This window comes from Pinus tabuliformis, chromosome 9 (assembly GCF_031772625.1).
Source record: "Pinus tabuliformis cultivar Carrire ecotype Pingquan chromosome 9, CPIR1, whole genome shotgun sequence".
NCBI lineage: Eukaryota > Viridiplantae > Streptophyta > Pinopsida > Pinales > Pinaceae > Pinus > Pinus tabuliformis.
The window spans coordinates 834,439,943-834,465,302 of NC_142307.1; positions in this window are offsets into that span (position 1 = coordinate 834,439,943).

The following is a 25,360-nucleotide window of genomic DNA, read 5'->3' on the forward strand; positions in this document are numbered from 1 at the left end:
CAAGAAAGAAAATACATGAATGAAATACATAAAGGAGAGGGACTAAAGCCTATGGGTTGGGCCCTAACCCAAGAGGACTCAACCCTCTAAATATGGATTAGACTTGAAATAAGATAGCTTTCATTCATTGTCAAAATAATACATAACAAAATACTAGGAAGAAAAGGCTGCTACTCCTCAAAGTCTATTCTCCACTAATTTGAACTCTCTATTGGGATACTAGGCCCCTTTATTATAGAAAAAGAATTGGGGGAAAGCCTCTTTGAATATAGATATTTTTTCCCTCTAATTCCCTACAATTTTGGATTTGGTTCCCTCATTGATTTCAAATTCCAAGGAGGATAGATCCTCTATAAGCCAGCCAAGATCAAGATCCTCTTTTTGTGGGGAACACATCTCTAAATTTTCTCAATCAATGTAGCTCCAAAACTTGTTCAATAACTTCATAATATTGCTTTCATTTATTGGCAGGGAATAACTCTCTAGATTCTCTCATTCAAAATTTACTCAGAATTCTCTTAATATTCTGCACAAATAAATAATATTAGAAACATAATAAGCAAGGATAAATAAAATTCCTTACAACACATTAACACTATGAATTAACTTCATAATGTGCAAGTAAGGGGGTCAAATACTCATTTCAAGTGTTCATGAATAATTAAATGGGCCTAATAAATTATAAAATTCTCGGGCTGATCAACTATCAACCAATCTTCTAAATAGAGTTGGATTGACATTTGATCCTTCATCATCCTTACTTAACTTTTTACTATTGCAACGGTGTAGCAGAAAGTTTACAATTTTTCTTAACTTTTTACTGTTGCAACGGTGTAGGAGAATGTTTACAATTTTCCATTCTCAATCTTTTCAACAAATCTTTAGTATAATAAGATTGTCTTTCAGATTAATCACATTATGACCAAATCTCAATAATGTGATTAATTCGGAAGACAATCTTATTATCAATATGGATAAAAAAATTCTAAGATCTAAAATTTTTAGTATATTTATTTTGACAAATAAAAATTCCTTTCTCAAATTATTTCATAACACCAATATCTATCATTTCAAATTCTTTCCTCTTTAAATTCATCTAATTCAAGATCACCAATATAAATCATGTCATTCACATACAAAAAACAATCTAAAATTGTACATGCTCATTTACCCTTGTGTACCAGGTCGATTCAATGTTGCTTCTGTAAAATCCATTCTTGATCATGTAACTGCCAATCTTTCTTTACGAGGCTCTTGGCGTTTTCTTGAGTCCATATAGTGCTTTTTTCAATCTCTAAACTTTTTCTTCTTGGCCTTCAACTTCATAACCTGGAGGTTGTTGCATATAGATTTATTCTCCTAGACTTCCATTCAAGAAGGATTATTTCACATCCATCTGATATACTTTCCACTTATTCAGAGTTGTTGTTGCTAAGACTTCTCTTATAGTATCTAATCTAGATAACAGAGCAAATGTTTCTCCAAATTCTATTTCTGGTTGTAGTAGGAACCCTTTTGCTACAAGCCTTGCTTTAAGTCTGTCAATTTATCCTTTCTCAATCAACTTTGTCTGTAAACTAAGGGAAGGAAAGTGTTGGTATTGGAATCACAAGTGTAAATTAAAATTCTTAGCCCTGCAAACCAATGCCCTGACCTACACACAATATACATTGTTATTTTGATGCTTGAAAAGACTACAAAATAAATTATTTAATGGCATAAATTGATCCAGGTGGATATTGGTGGCCACCCATCTATTCCACCTAGACCCTCTAGTCAGTTTCATATGTTTCCTTGTTTACTTCAACATTTACTATTTTTAATAGGTTTTTGGGTCCTGAACTTTTGGAGCAGTTTTGACCCCCTAAATGACGTTTTTTGAGGTCCATTGCAAACTTGTAGCCATAGGCAAGGGCATGCGGTGAAACTTGTAATACTCACAGAGACCTTTCCAACAAGGTATTGTATGTGCCAAACGAAGATTATATGACAAAGTTACAATCCCTAGAAGTTGGCTACCCAACTAACCTCAACGGGCCCACAAATTCTTGGTGTTACATCTCGTGGGGTTAGGGTTTTGGTTGTTTAGGGTTTTCTCATGTTTTTCAATAATAAATAGGCCCTTGAGCCTCATTGTAACATAGTTCAGAGGCATGTAGCTGCCACATCTCTTCTCAAAGATAAGCTACCATTGCTCGAGCTATCTTAATTCCATTTTGTTTGTAAGTATAGTTCAATATTTTTCTATTAATGAAATGAAGTGTTTTTCTGCTGCATCTCTGTATTTATGATTATATCTGTAATTTGTTGCATTTATGTTTAAGTTAGGATCAGTGGTATTAGTGTAGTATGCTCATTCTTTGTTTTTTGTAGATGTCCCCAAAGAGGTCACGGTATAAGGAATTAAGGCTTGATCTTGTTGAACCCCTGCAAGATCGGCCTCGCAAACCCTGACAACCTCCCATAATGGAAGAAAAGAAGGATGAAGGGGCAAGAGATCCTTTCAAAATGTTTCTTGAGGAAGCTGTCGAGTGAGATAGGAATGTGATGATGGATAACATTACCTAGATCCTACGATGCCTACCCACATATGACACATCTTCATCCAACATCCACTTTGGAGGTGCCACTCCTTTTAAGGTACAAGTTAACTTCAATATTCCCATATTTGAGGGCATGAAAGACATAGACATCACAGAGAAATGGTTAAATATGTTGGAATGATATTTTTCAGTTCATGACTTTTCCAATTGGGAAAAGATTACTTTTGCACTTCTCAAAGTCACCCCACACATCAAGGATTGGTAGGAAACCTACTGTGAACAAAAAGACGAGAGTGAACCCTCATTGTTTTTAGCTACACCCACTTGGGATTCTTTCTGAGATGCCATCAAGGGACAATATTATCCTGTTTGGAGCTATGAAGATAAATATACAAAGTCGACCACACTACGTCAGGGAAGGGACCAAGATGTGCCAAGAGTTCACAAATAATCTCTATACCCTTTGTACGAAGTTGGGTATCAGGGACACTAAGTGGAATTTTGCACTCAAGTACTGCAGTTGTCTACACAAGTACATCTGAGACGAGATGGAGTTCATGGACATTTCCTCACTCGGTACGACGTACCGATACACTATCAAGATTGAGCAGAGGTTTCAACAAAAGAAGTGGGACTTCCGATTTACGAATCCAAAGAAAGGAAAACGTGCCCCCAAACCATAAGGCAAAGGACAAAGCCAAGGCAGGGCTACCTAGGATAGCCTGCCGAATTTGCAAGAAAATAACAACACCACAGAGACAAAGAAGGACACGAGAAAATGGTGTTAGTTCCATAAGAGTTCCACTTACAACACAAGTGAGTGTCAGGCCAAGCAGTCACTGGTGGCTGAGATGAAGGCCTCCAAATCCAACACATCTTCTAACTATGAATCAAAACCCAGTAAGGGAAATGAAAAAGGGAAGTGGATCATTGATGTAGATCCCAATGCCACTATGGCCAGCACCAAGATCCAAAAGATTGAGCCTAAAGATCCAAAGGAGGGGGAATGCCTCTCCCACTCATAGATGTGGGTGAAGGATTCTCAGCTGCAGTTCATTGTTGATAGAGAGAGCCAAAATAACCTCATTTCAATAGAGGTCATGAAGCGGTTGGGCCTAAGGACTACAACACATCCACAACCATGCACCATCAGGTGGCTTCACCAAGGATGAAATCTTCGCGTCAGCCAATAGTGTCACCTTCCCTACAACATCAAGCTCTTCACTGATGAGGTAATGTGTGATGTTTCTCCTCTTGAAGTCTTTGATGTATTGTTAGGACAACCATACTTATGGAAATGACATGGTGTATATGATTCTAGACTAGCTTTGTGATTATTACTTTGGCCAATAAGTTGTACAAGATACCAGAGGTAGCCCTGCCTACTACCATCTCTTTGATCACTGCAAAGCAATGCAGTAAGAGAATTTCTCAAACCAAGAAATTTGTTTTCCTTATGATTCACCCTTAGGAAAGGAAGAAGGTTTTGGCCACAGCTTCCAAGCATGGCTGCTTTGCACAGAAACATTAGATGGACAAGGTCATGGAGGAGTACAGGGATATTTTTGCCTCACCTACAGGGGTACCTCTACATTGCCAATTCAAGAACTCCATCAATTTTACCCTAGGCATGTTTTTGCCGAATGGACCGATCTATCGATGCTCTGTTCTAGAGAACAATGAGATCAAGAGGTAGATTTAGGAACTATTGCAGAAAGGGCACATCAGGCCAAGCTCATCACCTTGTGGGAGCCTAATTGTATTGGTATAGAAGAAGGATGGGACCTGGAGACTCTGCATTGACTATCGGGCACTAAACAATATCACTTTCCAAAATAGGTACCCAATCTCGCGGATTGATGACCTTCTAGATCAGCTTAAGGGGGCCAAATATTTCAACAATGTCGACTTGAATTCAGGTTATCACCAGGTTCCTATTGAACCCTCTGATGTGTAGAAAAGTGCCTTCAAATCCAAGGAGATCCTTTTCAAATGGCTGGTCATGCCATTCAGATTGACGAATGTCACTGTAACCTTCATAAGATTGATGGATGACATCTTGTGACCCTTCACCAATGCAATTGTGGTGGTATATTTAGATGATATATTGATCTTCAACTAGAGTTGGGAAAATCATCTCCACCATACTTAACAGGTCCTTCAAACCCCGCGAGAACACAAGTTATGTGCTAACTTGGATAAATGCACTTTTGGCCTGACCCAACTTCAATATGTGAGGTACATCATTTATGAGAAGAGTGTACATGTGGACCAAGCCAAGATACAAGTCATTCTCGATTGGCCATCCTCGACCAATCTAACATAGCTCTGTAGCTTTTTGGGTATTTCCAATTTCTACCGCAGCTTCATGTTGGGGTTCTCACATATCACTTGGCTTTTAAGTCAAGTCACTAAGGGCACAACGAAAGTAAATGTTTTTTTCGTCTAAAACACAACAATAGGAATTTTCCAAGTTGAAGCATCATCTATGCTCTACACCAATTCTCACATTACCAGACATGCAACAACCATTTGAGATTGAGACAGACGCCTCTGAATATGCTATTGGTGTGGTTCTCACTCAGCATGGGCATCCTGTGGCTTACCACAGTGCGACACTTTCAGACATAATCCACAAGTATCCCACTTACGAAAAATAAATGTATTCCATTGTATATGCCTACCATCAATGGAAGCATTACATTTTGGGGAAGGAATTGGTCATCCACATAGACCACTAACCCCTGCAGTTCATACAGACACAAAGGAAGTTGTAGAACGATCGCCATAAAAAATGGTCTACTTACCTGCAACAGTGCCATTTGAACATTAAGTATAAGAAGGAAAACACCAACAATGTTGTTGATTTCCTCAGTCGACCACCGGTCATGGAGCTGATCATTGTGCTCGATTCCTTTGGGCACAAGACTTCCAGGTATTTGCATCTTTACAAGAGCGATCCATAATTTGGCAACACATACCAGACACTCCTAGAAGGGAAGCAAGTTCTAAATTCGCCTTCAGGATGAACTCTTATGCCACCTAGGACACATTTTTGTTCCTTCAAGCGAGCATGCCAAGATGATTTTGGGAGGCGCGCTATAGTCAGGTCACTGGACATTTTGGAGTAGAGAAAAGAGTGGTGGTACTGCAAAAGTGTTTTTATTGGACGAAACTTCATCAAGATGTTGGGAAGTACATTAGATCCTACACCACCTGCGCAATTGCCAAACCAACCATCAAGAAGCAAGGCATGTATACTCCTTTACATACACCTAGCCGCCCTTGGGAATCTATCTCCAACGATTACTTGTCAGACCTTCCTTCTACTAAGCATGGCAATGATTACGTTTTCGTATTCGTTGACAAATTCTTTAAGATGGACATCAGGGTGGCCCGCAAGAAGAGTATCACAACATAAGCCACTCCTAAGCTCTTCTTTGAGCAAGTGTGGGTACACTTTGGGATCCAATAACCTATTTTCTCAGATTAGGACAACATATTCCTGAGTGCATTTTGGTCCAGTCTCTTGTCGATGTTGGATACAAAACTTACTAAGTCCACGACTTTCCATCCCTAAATAGAGCTTGTCAACATGATGATCATACACATTCTGTGCATGTACAAATCGAAGAATCCATGCTTGTGGTGTGAAAGTCTCCCTTATGTCCAACACAACTACAACAAATCTCTCCATGGCTCAAAAGGCGACAACGCCTTTCAAGTAGGGTTGGGATTTCAGCCATTATGTCCCATTGATGTAGCAATACCATTTGCAACCACTCAACCCAAAACGGATAAAAACTTCAATTAGCGCATTCAACACATCTGCCAGTAAGTCCATGATATATTGGATAGATCTAATGCTGAGTACAAGCAACGCCATGATCAACATCGAGTGTCGCACAAGTTCTGGGTGGGAGAAATTTTTTTGGCTACAATTACAAAGAGGCGCCTCACTGGACCCCACCACAAGCTTTGCCCACTCCGATATGGGCCATACACCATAACCAAGGTTGTTAGTGGCAATGCCTTCAAGCTCGACATCCCACCATTCCCTAGTCTGTACCCAGTGTTTGATGTAGACCGCCTTCGACCATACTTTCCTTCATTGTTGGACACATCCGACATTGTAGAACAACTCACACCAATAGAGCTCAAACTATATTGCATGGAACATGCCACAACTAGTTAGATCATGGATACACAGATCAAGAACACTCACCAATAGAGGGTACATCTATATCGAGTTGTCAAAACAAGCCAACTCCTTCACCAGGGACCAAGTTCAATAGAATTTTTCTCACCTCATGGAGGCTCTCCACGAAATGGGGACCATTGCTTCCTGAGGGGGGAGGAATGATCTAGGTTGATATTCGGGGCCACCTGCCTATTCCACCTAGACCCTTCATTCAGTTTCATATGTTTCCTTGTTTATTTTAGCGTTCACTATTTTTAGCATTTTTTCTTGAACTTCTGGAGCAGTTTTGACCCCCTAAACAACGTTTTTTTGAGGTCCATTGCAGGCCAATAACCCAAGGCAAGGGCTCATAGAAAAACCTGTAGTACTCGGAGAGACCTTTCCAACATGGTATTGTACATGCCAAACATAGATAATATGACCAAGTTACGACCCAAGGAAGTTGGTTGCCCAACTAACCCCAACGGGGCCCACAAACTCTTGGTGTTACCTATCCTCGGGTTAGGGTTTTGGTTGTTTAGGGATTTCTCATGCTTTTCAATAATAAATATGCCCTTGAGCCTCATTTTAACACGATTCATAGACATGTGGCTGTCACATCTCTTCTCAGAGATAAGCTACCATCACTCGAGCTATCTTATTTCCACTATGTTTATAAGCATAGTTTAGTATTTTTTTGCTACATCTATGTATTTATGATTATATCTGTAATTTGTTGCATTCCTATTTAAGTTCAGATAAAAAACATAGATGAAAAAGGAAACTAATTCAAGATCCAACTATTGCAAACAAGAAATTAACTATCTTTTTAGCTTTCCAACAAAATATCTACAAACACGCTTCCCACAAGAGAGGTGATTGACATACCTACATAAACAACTTTCTTGTAAACAAATTCTACTGGAAAGGAAAGGAAATATTGTTAGCTAGATACAAGAAAGAAAATACATGAATGAAATACATAAAGGAGAGGGACTAAAGCCTATGGGTTGGGCCCTAACCCAAGAGGACTCAAACCTCTAAATATGGATTAGACTTGAAATAAGATAGCTTTCATTCAATATCAAAATAATACATAACAAAATACTATGAAGAAAAGGCTGCTACTCCTCAAAGTCTATTCTCCACTAGTTTGAACTCTCTATTGGGATACTAGGCCCCTTTATTATAGAAAAAGAATTGAGGGGAAGCCTCTTTGAATATAGAGATTTTTTCCCTCTAATTCCCTACAATTTTAGATTTGGTTCCCTCATTGATTTCAAATTCCAAGGAGGATAGATCCTCTATAAGCCAGCCAAGATCAAGATCCTCTTTTTGTGGGGAACACATCTCTAAATTTTCTCAATCAATGTAGCTCCAAAACCTGTTCAATAACTTCATAATATTGCTTTCATTTATTGGCAGGGAATAACTCTCTAGATTCTCTCATTCAGAATTTACTCAGAATTCTCTCAATATTCTACAAAAATAAATAATATTAGGCACATAATAAGCAAGGATAAATAAAATTCCTTACAACACATTAACACTATGAATTAACTTCATAATGTGCAAGGGGGTCAAATACTCATTTCAAGTGTTCATGAATAATTAAATGGGCCTAATAAATTATAAAATTCTCGGGCTGATTAACTATCAACCAATCTTTTGAATAGAGTTGGATTGACATTTGATCCTTCATCATCCTTACTTAACTTTTTAAGGTTGCAATGGTGTAGAAGAAAGTTTACAATTTTTCTTAACTTTTTACTGTTGCAACGGTGTAGGAGAAAGTTTACAATTTTCCATTCTCAATCTTTTCAACAAATCTTTAGTATAATAAGATTGTCTTTCGGATTAATCACATTATGACCAAATTTCAATAATGTGATTAATCAGGAAGAAAATCTTATTATCAATATGGATAAAAAAAGTCTAAGATCTAAAATTTTTAGTATATTTATTTTGACAAATAAAAATTCCTTTCTCAAATTATTTCATAACACCAATATCTATCATTTCAAATTCTTTCCTCTTTAAATTCATCTAATTCAAGATCACCAATATAAATCATGTCATTCACATACAAAAAAAAATCTAAATTTGTACATGCTCATTTACCCTTGTGCACCAGGTCGATTCAATGTTGCTTCTGTAAAATCTATTCTTGATCATGTAACTGCCAATCTTTCTTTACCAAGCTCTTGACGTTTTCTTGAGTCCATATAGTGCTTTCTTCAATCTGTAAACTTTTTCTTCTTGGCCTTCAACTTCATAACCTGGAGGTTGTTGCATATAGATTTATTCTTTTAGACTTCCATTCAGGAAGGATTATTTCACATCCATCTGATATACTTTCCACTTATTCAGAGTCATTGTTGCTAAGACTTCTCTTATAGTATCTAATCTAGATAATAGAGAAAATGTTTCTTCAAATTCTATTTCTGGTTGTAGTGGGAACCCTTTTGCTACAAGCCTTGCTTTAAGTCTGTCAATTTATCCTTTCTCATTCAACTTTGTCTTGTACACCCATTTCACACCAATGATATTTTTATCTTTTAAAAAATCAACCCAATCCCAAGTATCATTATTTTCAGTGGATTCCATTTGTTCATCCATGGATTGCACCCAATTTTCATCTTTGATATCTTCTTCAAAAAATGAAGATTGAAATGACAACAACACAAACTTTAAATTAACATCCAAATCATCATAAATATCTTGCAAACTTCTCATTTTTCTCTTACCATTGCTTTATTCATCACCTTACTCATAACTGGGAGAATTTTGATCTATTGATCTACATGAAGATCCATGTTGTTCAGAAAATCTTGGATTCCTTGTTGGCGTGACTTTTTTTGGTATCTTCTCCATGAGTGGTACTCTTACATCGATTATTTTTGTACAATCCCATTCCATGAATCTTGTTCGTAGAACACAACATCTCTGATGATTATAGTCTTCTTAGTGACAAGGTTATACAATTTATAAGCTTTCAATTTCTCACTATAACCACTAAATATGCATTTTTTACATTTATCATCCAGCTTTCTTCTTAGCTCTTTAGGTACAGGTGCATATGCAACACATCCAAACACTCTAAGTTGTGATACACTACAAGACATACCTGACCATGCTTCTTCTGGAACATCATCCAGCTTTCTTCTTAGCTCTTTAGGTACATGTGCATATGCAACACATCCAAACACTCTAAGCTGTGATACACTACAAGACATACCTGACCATGCTTCTTCTGGAACTTTGTTCATCACGCTCTTTGTAGGAGATTTGTTTATCACATAAACAATGCATGAAACATCTTCTACCCAATACTCATTAGACAAGTTTCTTCCTTTTAACATGATACTTGCCATGGTCATAATTGTCTTATTCTTTCTCTCTGCTACACCATTCTGCTACGGTGTGTATTGGTTGTAAATTTCCTTCTAATTCCATGTTATTTGCAGTAAGTATGAAATGCATTTGAATCATATTATCCATCATAATCTGATCTCAATACGTTGATCTAATGTTCAATTTGGTTCTCTGCTAAGACTTTGAATTATTTGAACTTTGCAAAAGTTTTCTAAGACTTCTGCTTCAAGAAATAAACCCATGTCTTTCTGCTCAAGTCATCAATGAATGTGAAGAAGTAACAACTTCCACCATTTGAATATGTTATCATAGGTCCACACAAGTGTGTATGAAACAAATCTAGTGGCTTCTTTTCTCTTTATACAACTCCTTTCGGAAAACTTTCATGGTGCTTCTTTCCCAAGATACAACACTCACAAGTACTAGTACGTTATTTCATGGGAGATAATCCTCTAACCATTTGTTTCTGCTACAACAATCTCAAACTAGAGAAATGAAAATTTCCAAACCCAAAGTGCCATAACTAATAATCATTAAAACATGCAACTATAAAAAGACTGATCTAATCATTGTAATTCATGATGATAAGAAATAATTTTTTCCTTGTCATCTTTACCTTGGCTGTCAACTTCTTGCTTGGGGGCTTTTCATATATAACACATTCTTATCCCTTAAAAATAACTTTGTATCCTTTATTTATCAATTTACCAACACTTATTAGATTATGTTTGAGACTAGGGACATAATATACCTCTGAGATTGTCTTCAACTCCCCCTATTTGGTCATAATGTTGACCACTCATTTTCCATCCACGTCCATAGTCTTGACAGTGCCCAGTTTTACCTCTGTCTTCTCAGATTGATACAGATTTACAACGAGATCCTTGTTTCCTATCATGTGGTTATTGCAACCAATGTCTAATATCCAAACATTATTAGAATGTTAATGCATGGTATGGCAAGTTAGGAAAATGGAGTCTGTATTCTCTGTAGTTACATTATCTCTTTTCTTTCATTGATCAACTATCCTCTCCTGCAAGCATGGCCATAGTGACCAAATTTATTGCAATAATAACATCTCACCTTTGATTTATCGACTCTTTGATTGTTGTTGAAGATGTTGGTATTTATTCCACTTTCTTCTTCTTACTCTTCTTCTCCATCTCTCATACCACCTGTTCTTCCACCTTGTCCTCTACTTCTTAGTCTACTTCTACCTCGACCTTTGTCTCTTGAAATAGAAACTCAACTTTCAAAATTGGTTTCTAAGGTGGAATCATTATTTATGTATATCTTTGTCTCATGGAATAGAAGTGATCCCATCAACTCATCAATTGTTAGCATTTCCAAATCCTTGGTTTCTTCAATAGCTACTTTTATAACATCAAATTTAGTAGACAAATATTTGAGGACCTTCTCAACCACTGTTTGATATTTAATATCATCACAATAAATATTTAATTGGTTTATGATAGTCAAAACCCTGTTCATGAATGAATCAATATCCTTTGTTTCCTTCATTAGTCTGCTTTCAAAATATCTCCTAGTGTTTGCAACTTAACAATATTAACTTTGGCCACAATTTTATAATTCGACTCCAAAGTCTCTTATGTTGTCTTTGTTGAAGACGTGGTTATCATCTTTTGGAACACTTCTTGGATCACATCTTGTTGGATAAGCTACAATGTCTGTGCATTCTTCTTTTTTTGTATCCTTAATTTTTACCTCTCTCCATGTGTGAGGGCTAATTATTCTTCTTCGTCCTTAGGTTCTGGAAATTCAACCCTAAAGGACTCCCAAACATAATGAGCCTTTCATGTTGTCTCCATCTTAATGGCCCAGATATCATATTTCTTCCTTGTAAATGGTGGAAACTGTGGCTGGAAACTTGATGAATCCATATTTTAAAAAATTCTCCATAAAATCATTAAAAAAAAAGGTTTATAAACCTCCTTTGCAAAGCCCTTTTATAAAATCGTTTTAAAGAATTTAATATAAAAACCTTTTACACATCCTCATAACAAAAAAAAAATGAAATAAAAGGCTTGTCATTTATTAAAACGAGCCACTTTAATATTATTTTGAAAAATCCATGTGACTTTTAAACCTTCTTCCTTCAATGAAATTTGTATGAGTGCCATGCTTGATGAAGAATTGAAGATTGAAGCTGCCACTATAGCAACAAGTTATGAAGCAGTTAGAATTTCTCATTAAACAACGTGTGAAGTAGTAGATAAAGCTACCAATAGAGCAACAAGAGGTTTGGTGGATCCAACAATTAAAATTATTGATGTTAAATTTTAATGAAGAATGATTAATTAGTGATCAGTGGTTGCACATGATGCAACATAAAACTCTTATTTATATGCTACTATTTGATGAGAGAAGTCCACTTGTATCTAGAAGCCGAGTGGAGGACATCATGTTTGCAGCAGTAGAGATTTGTAAAGAAGTGGAAGAGAAGACAAAGAAGGAAGAGGAAGAGATGAAAGCTCTCATCATAAATCATAATGAAGATGTTATAAACATTATTTTTGAATATGCGGGTGTTCAAAATAACATGGGAGCAAAAGTTAAAAATAAAGTTGTTGATAAGTTTGATGCAAATTTGAACCTCATTAAAGAATTATTTGTGAAGGCAATTGAACAAATTGATGAGAGTCTTAAAACAACAACTAGAATAAAAGAATTTACATTTAAGCCTAATGATGATCTTGAATGCATAGATTATACGAAAAAAACAGCAATACCCGATGATGAAAGTGAAGTGAAATATATAGAATTTTTTGAAGATAAACAAGAAAGCATTGAAACAGTTTTTCAATAATGGAGTCAAGAAGAAATCAAAATTCCGCTATCATGAAATATGGTAGAAAGATGACCAGGAATATGAAGCGCAAGAAGTAGGACAGATTTTATTGTTTGAGGACGAAGAGTTATGGCAACAGTCCATGAGTGAAAGAATTGTTGAAGAGGAAGTTGTAGAAGACATATTTAGACCAAATACAAGAGAATTCAAAGAAAAATTGCAACAAAAACAAGTGAAGAAATATGGAGCCTACAACAAGAAAGCACAATGAATAATGAAGAAGTTTTGAGGGTATAGAATTTGTTAGAAATGAAAAGGAAAATCCAAAATTGTAAAATTTTTGAGTCATTGTAAGCCTAGTTGAGACATAGACAAGTAGGATGTTTAAGTCATGTTTGAGTTATGTTGAGTCATACAATCATAATTAGGGGGGCGGGGTGTGGGGGGGTGTTGGAAATTGTAATTTCTCTTGGGTGCATGTTATGCATGAAGTGAGTGGTTGAGTTGAGTTGAGTTGAGTCATTAAATGATGCATGAGTTGAGTGGTTGAGCTATTAAGTTCGAGTTTAATCTATATCTAGAAAGGTTAAATTTAGAGAGTGTTTGCATGTTGAAGTTAGAAGTCATTAAATCGTCATTTAAAAAGTACAAATACCCCAAATTGGGTTCATTCTAATAAATTCAAGCATGTGTAAGGTATGAGGTGAGAAGAGCCAAGAGTCACAGCTCAGTATTTGTGTATCTGTGAAGATTTATGAATAGAATTTGTGATTTTGTAATATTTGTGTTTTCCTCTTCTGCCTTCCATAAAAAATTAATCTAAATTCTAACTATTTCTTCTTTATTATTATTATAAAAATAATTGATATACAAATTAAACATCTATACATTTATAAAACATGTAACAAGATTATTAATAATGGAGTTTCATCCTAAATTTATGAGGGAGATTCTTAATTTGTAAAGAGACTTTGTTACAATACTATGGGTTATCAATATCACATGCCCAAAAAGCCACAATTGTTTTCATATGACATTTATTCATATAAAACATTTTTAATTAAAAAGGAAAAGAGGATATAAGTATTTTGGAGATAAATCTCAATTTTCCATGAATGAATACTATTAAAAATATTTTAAAATATTCCATAGAGATTGAATCTCTATCATCCAATTAATAATTAAATCAAAATTATGAAAACCTATTCATAAAATAAAAAATATATCAACTACAATAAAAAGATAAATAAAAAATATACATACTAATTAAAAAATATACATACTAATTTGTCTTAAATAAAAATTATTAGTCTAGTATCATGGAAATTTGTGATTCCTTTTATTCTAAATTTGAAGCTGTCCTTCCTAAAATTAAAAAAAGATAAAAATTATTCACTAAACTAAAAAACAAAGTCAACTATAATTAAAAAACAAAATTGGCTATACATATTATTATTTTGTATAGTCTAGTATAGTGAGGTTGTATCTTAAATGTTATAATAATATGTTATATTTAAAAATAAAAATAATAAAATATAATATCAATTTAATTAGAAAAGGAAAAAAAAAACAAGGTTAATAATAAAAATAATACGTTAATTCAATTTAATTTGTTATATTTCAATTTTATTTTTATTAATAAAACTTGCAAATAATTTAAGAGAATATTATAGTATGCATATCATATTCAAAAAATTTAGACAATAATAATTCATATGCATAATGGTGACAACATAAATTTAATTAAGAAACATGTAATTAGAAATAATAATATTTTTAATGTGCATTTTATATTATATGGGTGATGTGTGATTATGTGCTTGAAGTTGACAAGTGTTGCTTTAAAAAAAAAAAAAACTGTAAATGAAAATAGCAAGTGGACTATAATAAAAGTAATAACGATTATACAATGTTGTTTAGTTTTGATTATATCATTGTAATGATTTAGTTAGTTGATATTACAACTGAAGATAGTAACAAGCTTTCACTCTCACTCTTAACCATAAATAAAATATTTTTATATCCATGTGAAATAACATAATTTTATAATAAATTTAGAGAGAGATAAATTAATTAAAAATAAAAATAAAAAATTTATATTTTCTCTATTAATTGGTGAAAAGTACAATTCTTATCTATTTTTTAAATATTTTAATACAAAACTTAAATAAATTATTTGAATACCAAAGCGCGCTCTATATATATATAATGTTCACTGTAATAAAATATTCCAATTCACAAAAAGAATAAGTAATTGGAAGTAAAAAAGTTTAATAAGATGGAGATGTGTATTTTATTAAAATTTTAATATAAAATTAACATGTTGCATTTAAAATATTAATAATAATAATAATAAATTCAAAAAAAAATTGATAAAATTCTCTACTCTTTTTATATTCGCCAGTGACTACAAATAAACACAACTCTTCAACAACATGAATATCTTCTAGATGAAGGGTATAAATTGTAAAGTATACTGGACATACCATAAATGTGACCTGCGAGATCTCGGTATCGAATATGTCTAATGCCTCCAGTTTCGTGGAGGCGTGCAAGGAGATGATTTGCATACAGAGATATTCCAGCTGCAGCTATCAACCCCAAGGTTCCTCCTACCCATCTCAAGGGGACCATTACTACTCTTGAATACCCTAATGTATATGCGCTGCTCATGAATGTTACCAGAATGAAGCCAACTCGGTACCATGTATCTGCAACAATGTCACCATTATTATTCACTGTCAATTGTAACAGTATATTGTCTGGCTACATAAATGCAACACAAGTGATATACCTACCATGATTTGTAAGATGAGCTGTATTAATCTTTGAGGCTTCTACGTCTGTCTCAGTCTCATGGTGAGACTCGACATATAGACTCTGCTCGTTCCTGTCCATGTGCTATCTTCTGATCAACTGCCAAATTTTATAAGATAATTTGTAATACAATATATCAGCTTATATAGGGCACTAACCACTGGGCTTTGCTCTGAGCCCCGGCTGATCAGAGATACCGTAATTATAGAGAGTCTCTCGGTGCAGAGGATTACGGCATTTTGTAATACAATACATCAACTTATATTGGGAGAGGTAAGGAGAATCTCATTAATGCTGTTCCTCCTCCAACCATTCTTGCTCTGATTCCCACTGATGGAAGTTACCGCAGTTATGGGGATATAATTGCTGGTCGTTGAGTAGTAATAGGGTTGAAGTTACTTGGCCTCACTCAGTGCGTGTATACGGATAATCCAACATAGCTTTTAATACACTGTCATACTCGATGGATGGTTCTGCTATCGGTGATGGGCACGCGCCATGCATGATGATATATTCATGTAGAAATGGTATGGATGTGGATGGCCATTCGTCCATCGTTGCAAGAAAACAATTCAAATGTGATTAAAATTATAAAAACCATAAAATTGATAATGCAAGTTGTTGTTTTTCTATAACATGATTGGTTGCTCTTCTTTATTTATTGCACAAAATTTGATTGCTCTTCTCTATTCATCACACAAAATTTGATGATTATAATGAAACCAATGAGAGGTATTTATACTTTTTCGAGTAGCGATTTTATTCAAAATAACTTTAATATGCGAACGCACACTAAATTTGACTTTACCAAATATAAAATTAAATTCAAACTCTCTTACACTCTAAATTTAGACAACATTGCATGCCGGACTAATTAGATATCATTAACACTCCCCCTTAATTATGACCGCTAAACTAAGACATTACTCAAGACAACTCAAACATGCTCCTCGTCTAAGTCTGAGCTAGGCTTACAACACTTGAGTTTCCTCTATGAAACTCAAATACATCTTTTGCTAATGGCTTAGCGAATATATCAGTGAATTGATGACTCGGTTTACAAGGTTTCAAATAAACTTTCCTTTGCTGACAATTTCTGTAATAAAATGATATCTTGTATCAATATGCTTTCTCTTTTGATGAGCACATTATGCTTGGATAGTGCAATGGCTGAGGTGTTTTCATAATAGATTGATGTTGATCCACTTGTTTCTGCTAAAGTCCTTCCCAAACTCTTCATAACCATATTGCTTAACATGTTGTTGATGTTGCTGCTACATATTATATTTATGCTCATGAAAGTGTCACAATAGGATGCTTCTTAAATGCCCATGATATCACACCTAAACCAAGATAAAACACATAACCAGAAGCGTTATTCCTATCATCCACACTTCCTTCAAAATCACTGTTAGTATATCCAACCAAACTCATATTCTTTGTACTTACATAAAATATGCCACAATCTATAGTTCGTGTTATGTATCTCAGAATTCTTTTGCCTACTTTCTAATGTGAGTCTTTTGGAGACACCATAAATCTAGAAATCAAACTAACTTCTCGCATAATATTGAGTCTTGCAGTGGTGAAATACATAAGGCTGTGGATGAACACTAGCCTTACGACAAGAATGTTCTAACTCTTGAGGCTATTGACTTAAATTATCAACCTGAGGTTCATACAAACTCAAGAGGGGTTGACATTGTATGTGCGACAGACACCTTCATTTTCCTAGTTTGACTCACTTTGATGTACATGAAAGAAGACAATGAAACAACCTCAAATGAGCAAAGATCTAGGTAAGCCACCAATCCTAAGTTGAAAAAGGTAAATAACAATAAGCCAAAATATTCAACTTTTTCTGGAAAGTAAACAACAGAAAGGAAACCTATTCTATTTGCAAAATTGTAAAGCATAATGATAACTAAGAAAATCTAATCTATATTGTTGGAAAGGAATGGCATTAAAGGAAATATGCACGAAATATGTTCTATTTTGCAGGAAAGGAAAGCCCTAGATTACTCTTGGAAGAAGGAAATCACACTTTTCATAAAGTGAATTGCGGAAAGGAAATTTAAACTAATTGCCAAAATTAACGTTCAAGAAGGAGACAATGTAAGAGCTAAATGATGACCTAACAAAGCCTCACCTCAACCAAAGTGGCCTCAGAGCATTCATAGGCTATAAATATAATTCCGTCATGAATTTGAAGTGAATGGGAAAGGAAGATCTCAAAAACAATCTGCCATAGGATTGCTACAGGATATCTATCTCTCGAGTTAACTTTCCAAATGCAACGCAAGAAATTTAAATGAAAATGGGGTGGGGTAATTTTTTTATTATTAAGTAGGGTGTCCTAGAACTCCAATTAACGTGGAATCACTTGAAAATACCCTTTTTAACATGTGCTAAAATATAGCAGAAATTACTACTCTGAAAACTAGAAATTCCAGAACTAGTGAGTTAGTTAACTTACATAATGCCTAATTTTATCAAGTGAAAATGATATGAGGTAAATTTTTTTACTAAGTAGAATGTTTTTAGGGATCAATTCAAGTAGAATCAATTCGAAATCACCTCGTTAACATGTGCTAAAAAATAATAGAAAATTACTATTGTTTTTCTACATAATTGCTGGGAATGACTATCTATCTACTTTATTAGCCAAGGTGGAGTTCCTACTAGGTCTATGAATCCATTTTTTTTTTATGGTCTTATGATAATTATAAAGTTATTAGTGGTGGTCATGAGTGTTGTGGAGCAAATCCAAATGCATTTGGAGGAATTTTTCATAGTGTTATAGGATCCACACAGAGTGCTACATGATTGTCATGTTTTGCTACAAGATAATATCCAAGAGAAATATGTGGGCTTAGAATGTGTTTTGAAATCAAGAAATGGTGGGATAAAGTATTGCAAGGGTGTATGAATCCCTTTCCAAGCGTAGCGCTCCTCAAGAGTCCATCTTCCATAAGGAAATATGCACATGGTGACCTATAATAAATCTAGAAAGCGATCTCTGTAAACAGTCTACTTGATGAGGTTGTTGGGGAGGGAAGGAAAGTGTTGGTATTGGAATCACAAGTGTAAATTAAAATTCTTAGCCCTGCAAACCAATGCCCTGACCTACACACAATATACATTGTTATTTTGATGCTTGAAAAGACTACAAAATAAATTATTTAATGGCATAAAACTGATCCAGGTGGATATTGGTGGCCACCCATCTATTCCACCTAGACCCTCTAGTCAGTTTCATATGTTTCCTTGTTTACTTCAACATTTACTATTTTTAATAGGTTTTTGGGTCCTGAACTTTTGGAGCAGTTTTGACCCCCTAAATGACATTTTTTGAGGTCCGTTGCAAACTTGTAGCCTTAGGCAAGCACATGCGGTGAAACTTGTAATACTCACAGAGACCTTTCCAACAAGGTATTGTATGTGCCAAACAAAGATTATATGACAAAGTTACAATCCCTAGAAGTTGGCTACCCAACTAACCTCAACGGGCCCACAAATTCTTGGTGTTACATCTCGTGGGGTTAGGGTTTTGGTTGTTTAGGGTTTTCTCATGTTTTTCAATAATAAATAGGCCCTTGAGCCTCATTGTAACATAGTTTAGAGGCATGTAGCCGCCACATCTCTTCTCAAAGATAAGCTACCATTGCTCGAGCTATCTTAATTCCGTTTTGTTTGTAAGCATAGTTCAATATTTTTCTATTAATGAAATGAAGTGTTTTTCTGCTGCATCTCTGTATTTATGATTATATCTATAACTTGTTGCATTTATGTTTAAGTTAGGATCAGTGGTATTAGAGCAGTCTACTCATTCTTTGTTTTTTGTACATGTCCCCAAAGAGGTCACGGTATAAGGAATTAAGGCTTGATCTGGTTGAACCGCTGCAAGATCAGCGTCGCAAACCCTGACAACCTCCCATAATGGAAGAAAAGAAGGATGAAGGGGCAAGAGATCCTTTCAAAATGTTGTTTGAGGAAGCCGTCGAGCGACATAGGAATGTGATGATGGATAACATTACCTAGATCCTTCGATGACTACCCACATATAACACATCTTCATCCAACATCCACTTTGGAGGTGCCACGCGTTTTAAGGTACAAGTTAACTTCAATATTCCAATTGACGTAGACATCACAGAGAAATGGTTAAATCTATTGGAATGATATTTTTCAGTTCATGACTTTTCTAATTGGGAAAAGATTACTTTTGTACTTCTCAAAGTCACCCCACACATCAAGGATTGGTAGGAAACCTACTGTGAACAAAAAGACGAGAGTGAACCCTAATTGTTTTTAGTTGCACCCACTTGGGATTCTTTCTGCGATGCCATCAAGGGACAATATTATCCTGTCTGGAGCTATGAAGATAAATATACAAAGTGGACCACACTACGTCAGGGAAGGGACCAAGATGTGCCAAGAGTTCACAAATAATCTCTATACCCTTCGCACGAAGCTGGGTATCAGGGACACTGAGCAGAATTTTGCACTCAAGTACTGCAGTTATCTACACAAGTACATCTGAGACGAGATGGAGTTCATGGACATTTCCTCACTTGGTACGACGTACCAATACACTATCAAGATTGAGTTGAAGTTTAAACAAAAGAAGTGGGACTTCCGATTTACGAATCCAAAGAAACGAAAGGGTGCCCCCAAACCATAGGGCAAAGGACAAAGCCAAGGCAGGGCTACCTAGGATAGCCTGCCAAATTTGCAAGAAAAGAACAACACCACAGAGAGAAAGAAGGACACGAGAAAATGGTGTTAGTTCCATAAGAGTTCCACGTACAACACAAGTGAGTGTCGGGCCAAGCAGTCACTAGTGGCTGAGATGAAGGCCTCAAAATCCAACACATCTTCTAACTATGAATCAAAACCCGATAAGGGGAATGAAAAATGGAAGCGGATCATTGATGCAAATCCCAATGCCACTATGGCCAGCACCAAGATCCAAAAGATTGAGCCTAAAGATCCAAAGGAGGGGGAATGCCTCTCCCACTCATAGATGTGGGTGAAGGATTCTCAGCTGCAGTTCATTGTCGATAGAGAGAGCCAAAATAACCTCATTTCAACAGATTTCATGAAGCAGTTGGGCCTAAAGACTACAACACATCCACAACCATGCACCATCGGGTGGCTTCACCAAGGATGAAATCTTCGCGTCAGCCAATAGTGTCACCTTCCCTACAACATCAAGCTCTTCACTGATGAGGTAATGTGTGATGTTTCTCCTATTGAAGTTTTTGATGTATTGTTAGGACAACCATACTTATGGAAACAACATGGTGTATATGATTCTAGACTAGCTTTGTGATTATTACTTTGGCCAATAAGTTGTATAAGATACCAGAGGTAGCCCTGCCTACTACCATCTCTTTGATCACTGCAAAGCAATGCAGTAAGAGAATTTCTCAAACCAAGAAATTTGTTTTCCTTATGATTCACCCTTAGGAAAAGAATAAGGTTGTGGCCACAGCTTCAAGCATGGCTCCTCTACACAGAAACAATAGATGGACAAGGTCGTGGAGGAGTACAGGGATATTTTTGCCTCACCTACAGGGGTACCTCTACACTACCAATTCAAGAAATCCATCAATTTGACCCCGTGCATGTTTTTGCCGAATGGACCGATCTATCGATGCTCTGTTCTAGAGAACAATGAGATCAAGAGGTAGATTCAAGAACTATTGCAGAAAGGGTACATCAGGCCAAGCTCATCACCTTGTGGGAGCCCAACTGTATTGGTATAGAAGAAGGATGGGACCTGGAGACTCTGCATTGACTATCGGGCACTAAACAATATCACTTTTCAGAACAGGTACCCAATCTCACGGATTGATGACCTTCTAGATCAGCTTAAGGGGCCAAATATTTCAACAATGTCGACTTGAATTCAGGTTATCACCAAGTTCCTATTGAACCCTTTGATGTGTAGAAAAGTGCCTTCAAATCCAAGGAGATCATTTTCAAATGGTTGGTCATGCCATTCATATTGACGAATGTCACTGTAACCTTCATAAGATTGATGGATGAAATCTTGTGACCCTTCCCCAATGCATTTGTCGTAGTATATTTAGATGATATATAGATCTTCAACTAGAGTTGGGAAAATCATCTCCACCATACTTGACAGGTCCTTCAAACCCCGCGATAACACAAGCTATGTCCTAACTTGGATAAATGCACTTTTGGCCTGATCCGAGTTCAATATCTGAGGTACATCATTTATGAGAAGAGTGTACATGTGGACCAAGCCAAGATACAAGTCATTCTCGATTGGCCATCCTCGACCAATCTAACAGAGCTTTGTAGCTTTTTGGTTATTTCCAATTTCTACCGTAGGTTCATGTTGGGGTTCTCACATATCACTTGGCTTTTAAGTCAAGTCACTAAGGGAACAACGAAAGTAAATGTTTTTTGGTCTAAAACACAACAATAGGAATTTTCCAAGTTGAAGCATCATCTATGCTCTGCACCAATTCTCACATTACCAGACATGCAACAACCATTTGAGATTGAGACAGACGCCTCTGAATATGCTATTGGTGTGGTTCTTACTCAACATGGGCATCCTGTGGCTTACCACAGTGTGACACTTTCAGACATAATCCAAAAGTATCCCACTTACAAAAAATAAATGTATTCCATTGTATAGGCCTACCATCAGTGGAAGCATTACATTCTGGGGAAGGAATTGGTCATCCACATAGGCCACTAACCCCTGCAGTTCATACAGACACAAAGGAAGTTGTAGAACGATCGCCATAAAAAATGGTCCACCTACCTGCAACAGTTCCATTTGAACATTAAGTATAAGAAGGGAAACACCAATAATGTTGTTGATTTCCTCAGTCAACCACCGGTCATGGAGCTAATCATTGTGCCCGATTCCTTTGGGCACGAGACTTCTAGGTATTTGCATCTTTACAAGAGCAGTCCATAATTTGGCAACACATACCAGACACTCCTAGAAGGCAAGCAAGTTCTAAATTCGCCTTCAGGATGAACTCTTATGCCACCTAGGACACATTTTTGTTCCTTCAAGCGAGCATGCCAGGATGATTTGGGAGGCGCACTATAGTGAGGTCACTGGACATTTTGGAGTAGAGAAAAGAGTGGTGGTATTGCAAAAGTGTTTTTATTGGACGAAACTTCATCAAAATGTTGGGAAGTACATTAGATCCTACACCACTTGCGCGATTGCCAAACCAACCATCAAGAAGCAAGGCATGTATACTCCTTTACCTACATCTAGCCGCCCTTGGGAATCTATCTCCATCGATTACTTGTCAGACCTTCCTTCTACTAAGCATGGCAATGATTACGTTTTCATAGTCATCGACAAATTCTTTAAGATGGACATCACGGTGGCCGGCAAGAAGAGTATCACAACATAAGCCACTCCTAAGCTCTTCATTGAGCAAGTGTGGGTACACTTTGGGATCCAATAACCTATTTTCTCAGATTGGGACAACATATTCCTGAGTGCATTTTGGTCCAGTCTCTTGTCGACGTTGGATACAAAACTTACTAAGTCCACCACTTTCCATCCCCAAATAGAGCTTGTCAACGTGATGATCATACACATTCTGTGCATGTACAAATCGAAGAATCCATGCTTGTGGTGTGAAAGTCTCCCTTATGTCCAACACAGCTACAACAAATCTCTCCATGGCTCAAAAGGCCACAACGCCTTTCAGGTAGGGCTGGGATTTCAGCCATTATGTCCCATTGATGTAGCAATACCATTTGCAACCACTCAACCCAAAACGGATAAAAACTTCAATTAGCGCATTCAACACATCTGCCAGTAGGTTCATGATATATTGGATAGATCTAATGCTGAGTACAAGCAACGCCATGATCAACATCGAGTGTCGCACAAGTTCTAGGTGGGAGAAAATTTTTGGCTACAATTACAGAAGAGGCGCCTCACTGGACCCCACCGCAATCTTTGCCCACTCTGATATGGGCCATACACCATCACCAAGGTTGTTAGTGACAATGCCTTCAAGCTCAACATCCCACCATTCCCTAGTCTATAGCCAGTGTTCGATGTAGACCGCCTTCGACCATAGTTTCCATCATTGTTGGACACATCCGACATTGTAGAACAACTCACACCAATAGAGCTCAACCTATATGGCATGGGACATGCCACAACTAGGTAGATCATGGATACACAGATCAAGAACAGTCACCAATAGAGGATACATCTATATCGAGTTGTCAAAGCAAGCCAACTCCTTCACCACGGACCAAGTTCAATAGAATTTTTCTCACCTCATGGAGGCTCTCCACGCAATGGGGACCATTGCTTCCTGAGGGGGGAGGAATGATCTAGGTTGATATTCGGGGCCACCTGCCTATTCCACCTAGACCCTCCATTCAGTTTCATATGTTTCCTTGTTTATTTCAGCGTTCACTATTTTTAGCAATTTTTTGGGTCCTGAACTTCTAGAGCAGTTTTGACCCCCTAAACGACGTTTTTTTGAGGTCCGTTGTAGGCCAATAACCTTAGGCAAGGGCTCACATAAAATCCTGTAGTACTCGGAAAGACCTTTCCAACATGGTATTGTACATGCCAAACATAGATAATATGACCAAGTTACGACCCAAGGAAGTTGGTTGCCCAACTAACCCCAACGAGGCCCACAAACTCTTGGTGTTACCTGTCCTCGGGTTAGGGTTTTGGTTGTTTAGGGCTCTCTCATGTTTTTCAATAATAAATATGCCATTGAGCCTCATTTTAACACGATTCATAGACATGTGGCCGTCACATCTCTTCTCATAGATAAGCTACCATCACTCGAGCTATCTTATTTCCACTATGTTTATAAGCATAGTTTAGTATTTTTTTGCTACATCTATGTATTTATGATTATATCTGTAATTTGTTGCATTCCTATTTAAGTTCGGATAAAAAACATAGATGAAAAAGGAAACTAATTCAAGATCCAACTATTGCAAACAAGAAATTAACTATCTTTTTAGCTTTCCAACAAAATATCTACAAACATGCTTCCCACAAGAGAGGTGATTGACATACCTGCATAAACAACTTTCTTGTAAACAAATTCTACTAGAAAGGAAAGGAAATATTATTAGCTAGATACAAGAAAGAAAATACATGAACGAAATACATAAAGTAGAGGGACTAAAGCCTATGGGTTGGGCCCTAACCCAAGAGGACTCAACCCTCTAAATATGGATTAGACTTGAAATAAGATAGCTTTCATTCATTGTCAAAATAATACATAACAAAATACTAGGAAGAAAAGGTTGCTACTCCTCAAAGTCTATTCTCCACTAATTTGAACTCTCTATTGGGATACTAGGCCCCTTTATTATAGAAAAAGAATTGAGGGGAAGCCTCTTTGAATATAGAGATTTTTTCCCTCTAATTCCCTACACTTTTGGATTTGGTTCCCTCATCGATTTCAAATTCCAAGGAGGATAGATCCTCTATAAGCCAGCCAAGATCCAAATCCTCTTTTTGTGGGGAACACATCTCTAAATTTTCTCAATCAATGTAGCTCCAAAACCTGTTCAATAACTTCATAATATTGCTTTCATTTATTGGCAGGGAATAACTCTCTAGATTCTCTCATTCAA